The 13,553-nt window shown below is 41.0% G+C and overlaps 1 protein-coding gene across 2 annotated transcripts in view; it reads left to right on the top strand.

The window, feature by feature from the left end:
- The first annotated feature begins 329 nt into the window (after positions 1–329).
- The window catches only part of sog (short gastrulation), a 51,551-nt gene continuing 38,327 nt past the window's right edge, over positions 330–13,553 (top strand). Inside the window, exon 1 of one of the 2 annotated variants that reach the window (XM_064682684.1) lies at positions 330–405. The gene's annotated coding sequence lies outside the window, so the exon portion shown is untranslated. Of the gene's footprint in view, positions 406–7,608; positions 7,943–13,553 lie in introns of those variants that run through there. The other variant, XM_064682683.1, reaches the window with a different exon arrangement.

A 13,553-nucleotide genomic window follows, 5' to 3' on the forward strand; every position in this document is an offset into this window, starting at 1 on the left:
CCACCTACTCCTGGCTTAATGAAAGGATAAGGTTACTTTTTTAATATTGGAGGAGACAGTGGCTTTAAATGTGACATATGTATATAGATGAGAAAACTGGTAAATAGTATAAATTTAACTATGTCTTCGTATACGTAAAACTATTACAATATTTGAATATATACATGCATGCATGTATTTAAATATGTGTGTTAGTTTGAGCTGAGCTGAAAACTAATTATTTATATATATTGCTCTACTATGCGATTCTCACTAATTCAAGTAAGGTATAGCAAGCTTGCTGCGTTTTTAAACTAATAAACATTTTCTCTTCTTTTCTGTTCTTGCAGGGAATTGTTTATGTAAAAGTTTGTCTCCCGCCTGCTGAAAGATGACGACATAATAATCATGCGTGTGAATTTACAGGTGAGTACGTAATTACAAATATCTCTATATACAAACCTATTTGTTCGAACTTTTGACTGACTGACTGAATGACTGACTGACTGACTGATTGGCTGATTGACTCACTGACTGACTGATTGGCTGATTATAATCAACGCACAGCCCAAATCATAAGAGCTAACAAGTTAGGACTGTGAATAATTCCTGCCGCAAATATGAACAAATCGGGAAAAAACTTTTTGAAACTTTTTTGTGTATCATCCGATCGTTTTAGCCGATGTTCTTCACACTTAATTCCAAGGCCCTTCGTGAGAATTTAATTCATATTTCAGAGATTTCCACCCACAAAAGTAGTAAATTGGAAAACCGATAAACCGGAAAACCGTTGTAGGAAAGTTTTTCGTTTACCGATTGGCTTCGAAATCATTTTCCTTTTTAAATATTTGTTAAACTTAAATTTAAAACGCGTTTCACGCTTTTTGGAATTTCCACCCGCAACTGTGGAAATTTGCAGAAAATTTGCATCTTTTTTGTGTGTCTTCGGATTCAAACTCACTTTGAGATCTTTGTGAGAATTTTTTCGATACGTTTATGTTATTACAGTAAAAACGAAGTTTTGCGAAATGCTTTTCAACTTCACATTATGTTTGATTGAGTTTGAAATGAATATCGATCGCAACTCAAATATTTTTTGATTATGGTCCCATCCAAATGAAGTTTTGTTGTTTAGTTTTAAATGAAAGTCTCATTAGATAAGTTGTCACGATTTTGATAAAGATCAGCTGGCCATAAAATAAAGTCGCTTTAGCCGAAATGTGAGAAATGCGAATAAATGCGACAAAGTTTTGGGCTTCAACAATGTTATTCTATTTACTTGCTATTCGGAAAGGGCAACGCAGCTCTTTTATAGTTGGGCAAATTTATCTAACGATCTATTAGCAGGTTCTACAATTTACGAGCCTCTCGCAATAACAAAATAGAAGACGCAGAAGACGCAGAAGAAGAAGAAGAAGCGCCGCCAACAGCTGAGCAAATTAACAAAGTCAAGGGAATGGAGCCAATAAAAAAAAAAAAAAAATGAAAAGCAACAACAATGCAATGTGAGAGAAGAAAACGAGTGTGTGTTACAGCAGGTGCCTACTCATAAAGCGCTGGGCAAATATTGCGCATACGCCCCGCGTGCGGCCGGGGGAGAGGCCGATGAGGCAGCGGGGGCAAAAGGCAACTATTGCGCATACGCCGCGCATAACGAACGGACATATCTCTCTCTACCTCTCTCTGTGCGTGTGTGTGTGTGTGTGTGTGTGTGTGTGACGATCGATGGAAAATTATTATAGGAATATTTCGTTGTGTACCCGCGATATGTCTATTGCCCCCGCACCCCTGCATAATAATAACTGAGCAAATAAATATATAATTGCCACACAATTTTGTGTGCTGTCTGCAAAATTGTGATTGCGATCAATGATCAGTCGAGCGATGCTCTATGTGTGTGTGTGTGTGTGTGTGTGTGCTGTGCCCTGTGCCAGCGATAGATACTACTTATGTATCTGACAGATACTCGCTGCGCGCTGTAACTACACGCGAGGAAATTATCTAGATATTTCACTTTTGGCATCAGTGGAACATTGGAATGTGGAACAGTGAATCCTTGTCAAAGTGAAAGCATAAAGTCAGACAGGATATAAACAGGGTGTCAAAGAGGCACTCACTGAAAAAATAGAAAAGTGAAACATACAAATTGTGATTCAGTGGAAATTTATTCACAACGATGTGGAACAGTAAAATATGGAAATATGGAACATGGAAAGGTGAAACAGTGAAATATTAAGCAGTAAAAAACGGAAAACGGGGAACAGTGAAGTGTAACACACTCGACCATTATTGTTCTTGGAAATGTGAAACAGTTATTGATCATGAAAATGGGAAACAGTGAAGTATTCTAAATGTGGCACAGTGGAATATGAAACAGTGGAAAGTGGAACACTGCAATGTAGAGTGCATCATATCCGAGAAGTATTCGAGAACCGTGTCTTTTGCCTTTATATTGCATGGGAAATGCCACCGTTCTCTATACTCTCTTATATGTTCTCGTCCAAAGAAAATGAAGCGATTAACTTCTTTAATTGAATGATCTGAGAATCGAATAGAAGGGCATTTTATCTCATGCGGCATATACATATACACTGCGACTAGATTTATGCTGTTGCAGCATAGTTGCAGCATAGTTGGGTCAAGGAATTTTCAGTTGTTTTCAACATTTATTTACGCTTATTTGAAATATTCAGATTAAGAATTCTATAAACTGTGTTAGGCCGTATTTTCGCTCAGTGTATGGCCCACTATTGTCTTAATTATGCGCTGCTGCTTCTGCTGCTGCTGCTCCGGCCTCTGCTGCTGCTGCTCAAGGCGTGACTATCTAACGCCAGACAGACACAGCCACAGCCGAAGCCGCAGCCGCTTGGCTTACTCATCGTCTCATCAGCTAGCCCCACCCCCCATCACCCATCCCCCATCCCGGATCCTCCCCTTGGCCAGCCCCTCGCTAAAGTACCCGAATTGTTGGCTCGCTTTTTGCCCGTTCCGCTCTCGTTGCCGTTGACGTTGCCGTTGACGTTGCCTTTGCCTTTGCCTTTGCCCGCTGAAGTGACCATCGACATCGTCCATCGTCCGTCGTCGTCCGTCGTCGTCCGTCGTCGTCGTCACCGTCGGTCGCCACTTGTTTATTTCTAAGTATTTGGCGCTCTCGCAAGATCACGCGCCGCAGCGATCGCTGATAAAATTGCTTTTTGGGGGCCCGCATATGGTACGTTTTGTCGAGAGGGGCCAGAGGGGCCAGGGGGGGCAAGAGGGGCCAGGCAGCTGGGGATGGGGGCGCAGTGCTCTGCGTCTAATCTGCGAGTGTTCTAATTTAGAGATGGGCGCAACGACACGAAATTCACAAATATTACGAATCTGCAATCGCTTTAACAAAAAAAAATTAAAAAACAAACCAACTCAAAGGCGAAATCTACATCGAATCTCATAGTTAATATGCTGGGTCAGAATAGCTACGTGAATATTTTACAGATCATATATATGTACATATATGTATTTTCACTTAAATACTATAGCATGCGATTATATGGGAAAGAAATCTGAAGAAGAAAATAATATAGATTATTTATAGTTTTTATATATATATAAGACTTTTCATTCTGATTGATTCCTGATCAAAGCAAACTTACGAATTCCATCTGTCGTGGTGAAAAATTGGTGGAAAATGGCTAAAAGCAACTATTTGTGTTAACTTTGATGAAAGTCGTGTTTCACACGTTTCGAAGAACTCACCGCGTTTAGTGAAAATGTAGGATTTCAGGAGGAACTATGGGCATAAGTATAATTTTGGACTGTTACGTTTTAGATTTAAGTTTACATGCAAAATTAACGAATGCCGGGCAAAGCCGGGTAATGCCTGCTGGTCTGGAATATAAGAATATTTATAAAGCAAATAAATATTAAGAGCTGATCAAGGAGAACATCAATATATATACACATATGTGGAATACTTGGGCACAAATCTCGAACCAAATCTAAAGATATAGAAACAGATCGGAGAGGCTGCAAGACGTAAAATAGAAGAATATATATATGAATAAAAGAATTGTATGTCTTGAGAGATAAGGAGGAATGGAGTTTTGAATATGAAATATGGTTAAGCAGACACGAACGAAGTTTCAGCTCACGAAGAGTCGCTCGGTTACCTCTGGAAGAGGCAGGTCTCGAAAATATATTAAACGTGGGCGCATCCGTCGACTCGTAATTATGTCCATTCGCGGTGCGCCGGGCATTGTTTGGACTGGAATAACTAATTGGCGTTGCGATCATGCGCTCGCACATGTCCAGCGCTGATTTATTTGGCAGTCTCGGGATCTGCTCAACGGCCGGCCGGCCGGCCGGTCACATGGCAACGGGGCCAAATAGGGCGCAGCGGAAACAAGTTGGGGCCTAATGCATTGTTTAAGGCATTTGCCAAATGCACGTGCCATTATATTTATGATCGCGTGTTGTTTGTTTGCTTTGCGTTGCCAACACTTTTCTAATGAAGGCAGCGCACAAACAAAACGCGCTAATTGATGCGGCAACGCGGCATCTGGAATTGCCGAACCCGAAGTCGAACCCAAATCGGCGACCAAAGCCTGATTTGGCGCTAAGTGGGAGGTAAATATTGCAATAACGAAATGGTGAACAATTTGCCCAACACTGTTAAAGACCTATGGAATGTGGAACAGTATGGCAAATGGAACAGTAAGACACGACAAGTGGAACAGCAGTTGGCCAAGAAAACCTAGTATATCAATATGAACAAGCTGTTGAGCCTGTGGCATATGGAACAATGGAATGTGGAACAGTGAAAATATAAACTTATCAAAAGCAAATTGACTTAAGAAAAGTTGAATACGAATCCATGCTATGTGAAACAGTGCTATTTGGAATGCTGGAATTGGAACACATCACTATGTCAAGCCAAGCATATTAAGGCGAAGTATAGCCATGTAACAACTTAATGCGCAACATATTAGATGGGGAACAGTGAAATTGCAGTTGGAATACTGGAATTGGAACACTACAATATGTCAAGCCAAACGTCAAAGCAAAATAAAGCCATGAAACAAGTTAACAATATAACTCACAATATATTAGATGTGGAACAATGGAATTGGAACACTACAATATGTCAAGCACAGCATGGTAACTAAAGTCAAGCCATCTAACAACTTAATGCACTTGGAGTTGGAATACTGGAATTGGAACACTACAATGTGTTAAAGTAAAGTAAGGCCCTGAAACAATCTTACAATAGAACACACATTATATTAGATTCAGAACAGTGGAATTGGAGATGGATTGCTGGAATTGGAACACTAAAATGTGTTAAGCCAAACATGTTAAAGCAAAGTAAAGCCATCTAACAACTAAATGCCCAATATATTAGACGCGGAACAATGAAATTGGAGATGGAATGCTGGAATTGGAACAGTACAATGTGACAAGCTAAACGTATCAAATCCAAGTAAAGCAGTGTAATCACTTAATGCAATATATATTTAATGCGAAACAATGGAATTGGAGTTGGAATGCTGGAATTGGAACAGCACAATGTGATAAGCTAAACGTGTCAAAGCAATGTTAAGCCATGTAGTTACTTAATGCAGTATATATTAAATGCGGAACAATGGAATTGAGACATATTAGTCCTGCTTCTCTGCCAAACGCCAGCCTATTGGCTCGCTTGACACTCAAGGATTTGGATTCCACAGCTGAGATGAAGCTAATCGGTAGACTCAGTCGCCACACTTGCCAGTTCCAATTCCAGTCGTTGCTGTGGCTGACTACGAGTAGTTGTAGACGTCGGATCGTGACAGAATATGAATTGAAAGGGAAACCAGATTATAGACACAGACATAGACGCGGAGAAGAAAAACATGCACATACACGGGCGGGCAATATGTTAACAGGTATTTAGCTAGGTAAATACCTTGACTAAGTTGTCGGGTATGTCTCCGGTCTGCGGGTGCACCTCGAGACATTCCATGAGAAAATGTTCTATAAGCGAATGCGACTATTTTTAGACACGTCGAGATGCATACACAGACGCAGATATAGTCGTATCTATATCTAAATCTAAATTTGCCTGGCAAACAGTCGAAAGTGAGCCTCGTGACGATGATGGATCATCGCGATGGCATCTCCAGCTAAACAAATGACGTCAGCAGCTGCACAAACTGCGGAATTCGGCTAAAGATCATGCGTTGCATCGTGAGTGTAATCGTAATACTGCCAACCAAAAATTCCGCCTAACCAAAAATATCCCAAAAATAAATAATGAAAAGTTTGTGCAAAAATAAAAACATATTTTTGCATTTACGCATAGTTACAATAATAAACAAGTGCGCCAGTGTGCCTGACTGCGAAATACCCTGTAAGGAGAAAATGCACAGCATATGTGTGCACAAAAGTCTGCTTGACTATGTAATACCCTGCAATGAAAAGAAGAATCAAATTCACAACTTATATGCAAGCTAAACTCAAAATTTACAGCCCTGCTATAGCCTTGTGCTTTGTTCAATAATCAAGCAAGGTTTTTCACACGTTTTCCACGAAGGAGCGTGAATACTTTTTAGTTGTCTACAAGTTATCGGTATTTAACTTAAACAAGTGTGTAAAAGAACTGTCACACAACTCATTTACATTTACAGCGCGTTATGCCAACCCTCGCACCACTTTTGCTACAGGGTATGCATGTTCAAATAGTTGCGCTTTGCTCCGATTTCAATGCAACAATATTTCGCACATTGCGCATACGCCGCGTGCGCCGATGCGCCAATGCGCGGCTGCCTGTCGTAGGTTAGTTCCGCCGACAGCAGCTCCAACGGGGGGCTAAGTGTACACAAACACACACACACACACACACACATACATACATATGCTTGTACATATGTATAAATATGTGTATGTTGGTATGCATGTACATATGCTGTTCACTGGAAAGTAGCGCACGCTTCAATAGGCAGCACAAAATCAATGGAAAGAGCGTCGTATGTGTGGGCGGAGGGGGGGGGGTCGACGTTGGGTGGGCTTGGTGGCATGCTGAATGCTGATTGCTGGGCGGGGCGGGCGCGCATTAGGTTAATAGATAGCGACAGGCAAAAGACAAAACAAACAATATAAAATACACGTTATAGCAGCGACAACAACAACAACAACAACAACAACAGAAATGAAATTAAAATCCACAATAAGCCAAAAAGCAACAACAACTAATCCAGCAAACGAAGTGCGCGTCGTGCATGTTGACAAAATACAACAAAAAAAAAACAAAAAAAAAAGCTAAAAAGCTAAAAAAAAAAAACCACACAGAACAACAAAAAAGCTCAACAACAACACGAAAGAACGTCAACGGCGACAGCGACAGCGACGTCAGCGTCAGTGTCAAGCAGAGCGCAGCTGTCGGCCGTTGTCTATTTGCCTATTTGCTATACAGTTGTATGCATGTGTGTGTGTGTGTGTGTGTGTGCGCGCGTTTGTCACATGTGAGAGAGCCGTCAACTAAGAGAGAGGCGCGACGCAGTGCGGCATCTATTCTATGCGACGGCTGCTTGTGCTGCTTTTGGTGCTGCTACTGCTGCTGCTGCTGCTGCCGGCGCGCGTCAGCGTCAATCGAACTTCAGTTTGTCCAAGATCGCGTCGACCGAACGAACGACGCTAGAAAAGACGCGCGCGCGCAAACGAGACGCGCAGGCGACAACAACAAAAACGAAAGACGAAAAACGCAGCGAATTCGAATGAAAAACAAAACAAAAAAACAAAAAAATCAAAACAAAAAGAAAAAAATATCAAACAATACGAAAACCGAAGACAGCCGATACGAGTGCACACACAAAAAATTGACAAATAAACGCGAACTGTTAACCGTTAAACGTTAACGGTAAAACGCAAGCGTCGTCCTGCAGCAGCAGCAGCCGCCGCAGCAGCAGAATAACGAAGCTTTTTTAACGAACGCGTATTTTCAATTGTTGTAGGTGACCAAAAAAAGAAGCGTTCGCAATGCGTGTGGGTGTGTGTGTGTGAAGGTAACACACACACACACGCACACACACATATGTACATATATATATGCACAGCTGCACTGCTCGCACTTGCAGCTACTTCTCATATAGCAATAGAAACTAAATTAAATTGGACATTGATAAATGTTAAATGCAATATACATAGATGATATATACGACATATGACGTGTGATATATGATGTATGGAACAATATCGTGTGATTGATGGCTAGACCAATCGATTTAGATGTGTATAACTGCCTCATAAGAACTAAATGAAGTGCACTTTAACACAAGAAACCGTAGACAAAGTGCAAGAGTCGCACTTCGAATACCCTATAACTGGAGAACTTTTATGAATGCTGAACAAGTAAAAAACAAACTGAAGGAAATTTATTTTAAAAGTTCAAAATCTATAAGTAACAACTTTTATTATATTGCCAAAATGAGAGTCTTTAAATGAAGTATTCCGGATTGGATCAAACAAATTTTCATAGATCAATATAAATTTCGATCTCTTGTTTATACAATAGCTATATTATCTGATGAGCAAATCCATTCGATATCGACTTGTGTATTAATTGTGTAAAAAAGATGCAGATATAGCAAAATTTCAGAAGATAACCCCACGTAGGACCGGGATCACAGTACTTCTCCTGGCAACCTTGTGAGAAATCTCACATTCTAGCACCTCTCGCATACTCCCCCTCTTTCGCTCTTACTGTCCCTTTAGTATACCCTTTTGCTGTCATTTATGGGCAGAGGGTATTTACAGTGCCAATTAAAAGCATGTGGAATGAATTGGATAGCTATTCAAAATTCCCATAAATCAAAGTGGATTCGATGGGATTGAGCGAAATATTAAGTGTAATATTATTCAGGCACATTCTCGACTAATTTCAGGCAAACTGATCAAGTTATTAACTCGAGGAATGCGGCGGAAACAGAACCCAGCCCCAGAACCAGAACCAGGCACCGACACTTAGCCAAGACACACACCCAAAAAGAACAAAAAAAGCGGCAATTACCTGGCAATGAAGTCGGCTTTTATTACTATGTTTAGAGGCTGAACGAAGGGTGACCCACAAAAAAAAAAAAACATAAAAAAAGCGAAAACAAATCAGAAATCAATCGATCGGGGGCTTGGGTTGGGGGCCTGTAGATGCCTTGCTAAAAAAAAAATACCGACGAAAAGAAAGAGAAAAAAATAACAAAAACGAAAAACAATTTTACAATTTACAATTCAATGGCTGCTCGAGCCGTATCGTTTCCGATCGATTGCGAATCGGAATCGGATCGTATCGCAGCGCGGCGTGCATTAGCAATTGGTGTGACTTACAGCATGGCGATTGCAGTGCACCATCGGGGCGTGCCACTGCCAAGGGGTTGGCCCATGGGGGGGGGCGCCGGCGGTACGCAGGGGTAGGGCACTGGGTGCTGAGGTACTTGGCGCTGGGTGCTGAGTGCTGGGTACTTGGTACTGGGAGCTGGGAGCTGGCATTAAATAAGCACATAAATTGCTGGCGCTGATGACGCATTTTTTTTTTGTACATACACATTCTTTAGGTATTTCGCTATGGTTGTTGCTTTTGCTGTTGTGTGTGTGTGTGCTTTTTAATGCGCTACATGGGTTGAGCATTTCCGTTGTGAAGCTGCGTTTGGCGCCGTTTCAAGCGGCGCGTGAAAGAGTCAACTTTGAACACAAAAAGGATAAAACGCTTTGCAAGGGAGCGACAGAGAGAGAAAGAGCAAGAGAAGGAGAATTAGAAAGAGAAGGTGACAGAGAGAGAGAGAGAGAGAGAGAAAGAGAGAGAGGGGTATAGAGAGAGAGAGAGAGAGAGAGAGAGAGAGAGAGAGAGAGAGAGAGATAGAAAGAGGAAGAGAGGGAGAAATAGAGAGAGAAGCTTCAATCTCCGTGAAGAGTTGCATAGGTACGTCTTTTTCCTTATTTCCCCTTCTCAATATAACGAACGTCTTGAATCCTTCCAATAGGAACTTTCCACAAGTAAAATTCTAGCATATAAGCAATATATATTAAAAAGTGGACTTCTATTTCCCCTAGAGAAAATCGACGAACATTGAGCATTCAAATCAAATACAAAAGTTTCTTATAATCTATATTTCTGTAATATGTTCGCGAAAAGGGTATTCAATTATCGATATGCCCTACAAAAAACAAAACCATCTAGTTGCCTTGCTGTGAAAGATATAGAACTTTGTGATAACAAATGCCAAAACATATCGAAGAGGTGCAGACTTGAATAGAGCTGAAGTCCAGCTTTAAGAGCAAGGCAAAAGATGACCGATTTTTATGGGAAAGCGAGAGAAAGAGAGAGAGAGAGAGAGCGGGGTGGCTTCCATATATTTGCCCGATTCAATCAGACCGACTACGCTGCAATTACATATGAATGAGTCTCAACACACACTCGCACACAGTTCGATAAATGGCGATCGATCAATTGCGTGATCGATCAATTGGTCGATCAGTCGGCAACGCGATTCACTCACCGGGTTACCAGCTTTGCGGCTCTTGTCAGCCAGTTGTCAACTGGCAGTTGCCAGTTTCTCGCCGAGTTATGAATATTCATACGAGACGCGAGTCTGATTTAAACTTTCCCAACTTTTTTTTAATTGCTTTCAAGCGATCTAAAACGCTAAATACATGACGTATACTTAATATTGGCTGAGTCGACTGTGAAAGCAAGAGGCGCGAGCAGAGATCAGCACAGTCAGCTATTAAAACGAAAATCTAAAGTCTACGCTGGCGTGGCTGGCAGGGGGGGGGGGGGGGGGAAGAACAAATTGCTTTGAAGCACCTCAAAATGCCAAGGCTACAAAATGTGTAGAAGAAAACGTCATCGAAATGTTGAAGCTTTCAGTTTTAGCTCTGATCACAGGAGTTCCGAAAACAGCCAAGGGAGACTTAAAATGGGCTCACTTAATCAAACTTGCAGCTTAGCTAAAGCCAAAGCTTTAAGTCGTCAATGACTTGTTTCAATCAAGCTTTAAACTACTCAAAACAGCTTTTGGGCAAGATAAAGGGGCGGAGAGGGGAGGGGGGAGCACATTGTTAATACCCATTAGCCGCTTTCTCTGCATGATTAATCCCATGATGGATATTGCCGTGCGCCGTGCGCCGTAGCTAATAAAACAAAACAAAACACAATAAACAATTCAAAATAAACGATAAACGATTTCATATGGTTTCAATCTGAAAACAGATGTTTGTGCGGTGCAGTGGCTTTTGCCATTTGCCATTTAAATCAGGCACAATTTTTTGTGATTTACTTTGATTGGCATCTAATTTATGATTGACAGTTACAAACGTTGCGTCGAGCCGACCAGCCAAACGGCCAAACAACAGCAACAAACACAACAACAACAACATCGTTTGAGCCTACCGCAAATGCGGATACAGATACACAGACAGCGGCAGATACAGATACAGATACAGATGCATATACAGATGAATGAATACAGATACATTTATTGGTTTGATAGTTTTGATAGGGAAATAGAAAGGCTTGAGAGGGGATAAGCAAACGGTAAGCCAAATGGAAATAAATACAGATACAAATGTGAATATATTTATAAGACTGACTGTAGGTTTGAAGGGGAAGATCACGGTGGAAAATACAGATGGATACAGATACAGATACAGATACAGATACAGATACAGATACAGATACAGATACAGATACAGATACAGATACAGATACAGATACAGATACAGATACAGATACAGATACAGATACAGATACAGATACAGATACAGATACAGATACAGATACAGATACAGATACAGATACAGATACAGATACAGATACAGATACAGATACAGATACAGATACAGATACAGATACAGATACAGATACAGATACAGATACAGATACAGATACAGATACAGATACAGATACAGATACAGATACAGATACAGATACAGATACAGATACAGATACAGATACAGATACAGATACAGATACAGATACAGATACAGATACAGATACAGATACAGATACAGATACAGATACAGATACAGATACAGATACAGATACAGATACAGATACAGATACAGATACAGATACAGATACAGATACAGATACAGATACAGATACAGATACAGATACAGATACAGATACAGATACAGATACAGATACAGATACAGATACAGATACAGATACAGATACAGATACAGATACAGATACAGATACAGATACAGATACAGATACAGATACAGATACAGATACAGATACAGATACAGATACAGATACAGATACAGATACAGATACAGATACAGATACAGATACAGATACAGATACAGATACAGATACAGATACAGATACAGATACAGATACAGATACAGATACAGATACAGATACAGATACAGATACAGATACAGATACAGATACAGATACAGATACAGATACAGATACAGATACAGATACAGATACAGATACAGATACAGATACAGATACAGATACAGATACAGATACAGATACAGATACAGATACAGATACAGATACAGATACAGATACAGATACAGCTTAAAGTAGAAGAAGAGTGAGAGGGAGAGCGAGAACGGGCGAGAGGGGCAACTCGCGTCTTGATTTACCTAGTTTGTTACCTGATTTTGATGCCTGCGGTTGCCGTCGCCTGACAACATTGTCAAAAACTAAACACACGCTGCCAGCTACCGTGCCAAATGGCTAGTAGCAGCCCCCACCCCCCTCCCCCTAATCCCCCTAAGCCCCACACAAACCCCAAGCCCCAGTCGGCACTCTCGGATTACGCGTCGTATGCGCAATGCCAGCCGCAGCTCTTTCGAGTCTTCTTCTAGTTTCCGTGCTTATCAGTCAACCCAATTAAGCGCCCGCCGAACAATTACATGAGCCCATCAACCCCCGTATATAGCGATGATATAATACCCGATCGCCCGATCGCCCGATCGCGCGATCGTACGATCCGATCGGTATATCGATCGGTCGCTACCGTTGCGTATTCGGTGTAAACCAATTAAAGTCTTAACTTGGACAATGCGCAAATCTATAAACAATCGACGCCGCACAACAATTGCCCGATAAGCGCTGCATTCAGCGATATATATATATGTATGTATGTATGTATATCTATATATAGCTCTATAACCATATAACTGGGTAATGCAGAAGAAAGTACGCAATAATCGAATATACGAAAACAGTTATAGTCGAATTCGCAAGCTTCTTCGTAGAACTCAATGGGGCAATAAATGCTCTAAGTGTGCATCAAGAAAGGCAGAAAAAGACAAAAGAAATTAAACGAGAGAGGGGAGAGAGGTAGGGAAAGAGAGTGGGGAAAGAGGGGGGGAGAGAGAGAGAAAAGTAAGGAATGGACTGAAGGAGGCATCTTTTAAAGTAGTTTTGTCGAGCTGGGTCGATCTAGCCATGTCTGTTTACCTGCCTGTATGTGTATATCGATAAATATCGATCATTTTCAGCACCTGTCTTTTGAGCATATCTCACAGATAATACGAGCCTAGAGACACCTAATTTGACAAGTAGTTTCTCGTTAACCAAACGCAGATTTAGTTGTTTTCATTTC

The sequence above is a fragment of the Drosophila montana genome, unplaced genomic scaffold (assembly GCF_035044405.1).
Source record: "Drosophila montana isolate Dmon_TW-CO22-7 unplaced genomic scaffold, ASM3504440v1 contig_2482_1, whole genome shotgun sequence".
Classification (NCBI taxonomy): domain Eukaryota; kingdom Metazoa; phylum Arthropoda; class Insecta; order Diptera; family Drosophilidae; genus Drosophila; species Drosophila montana.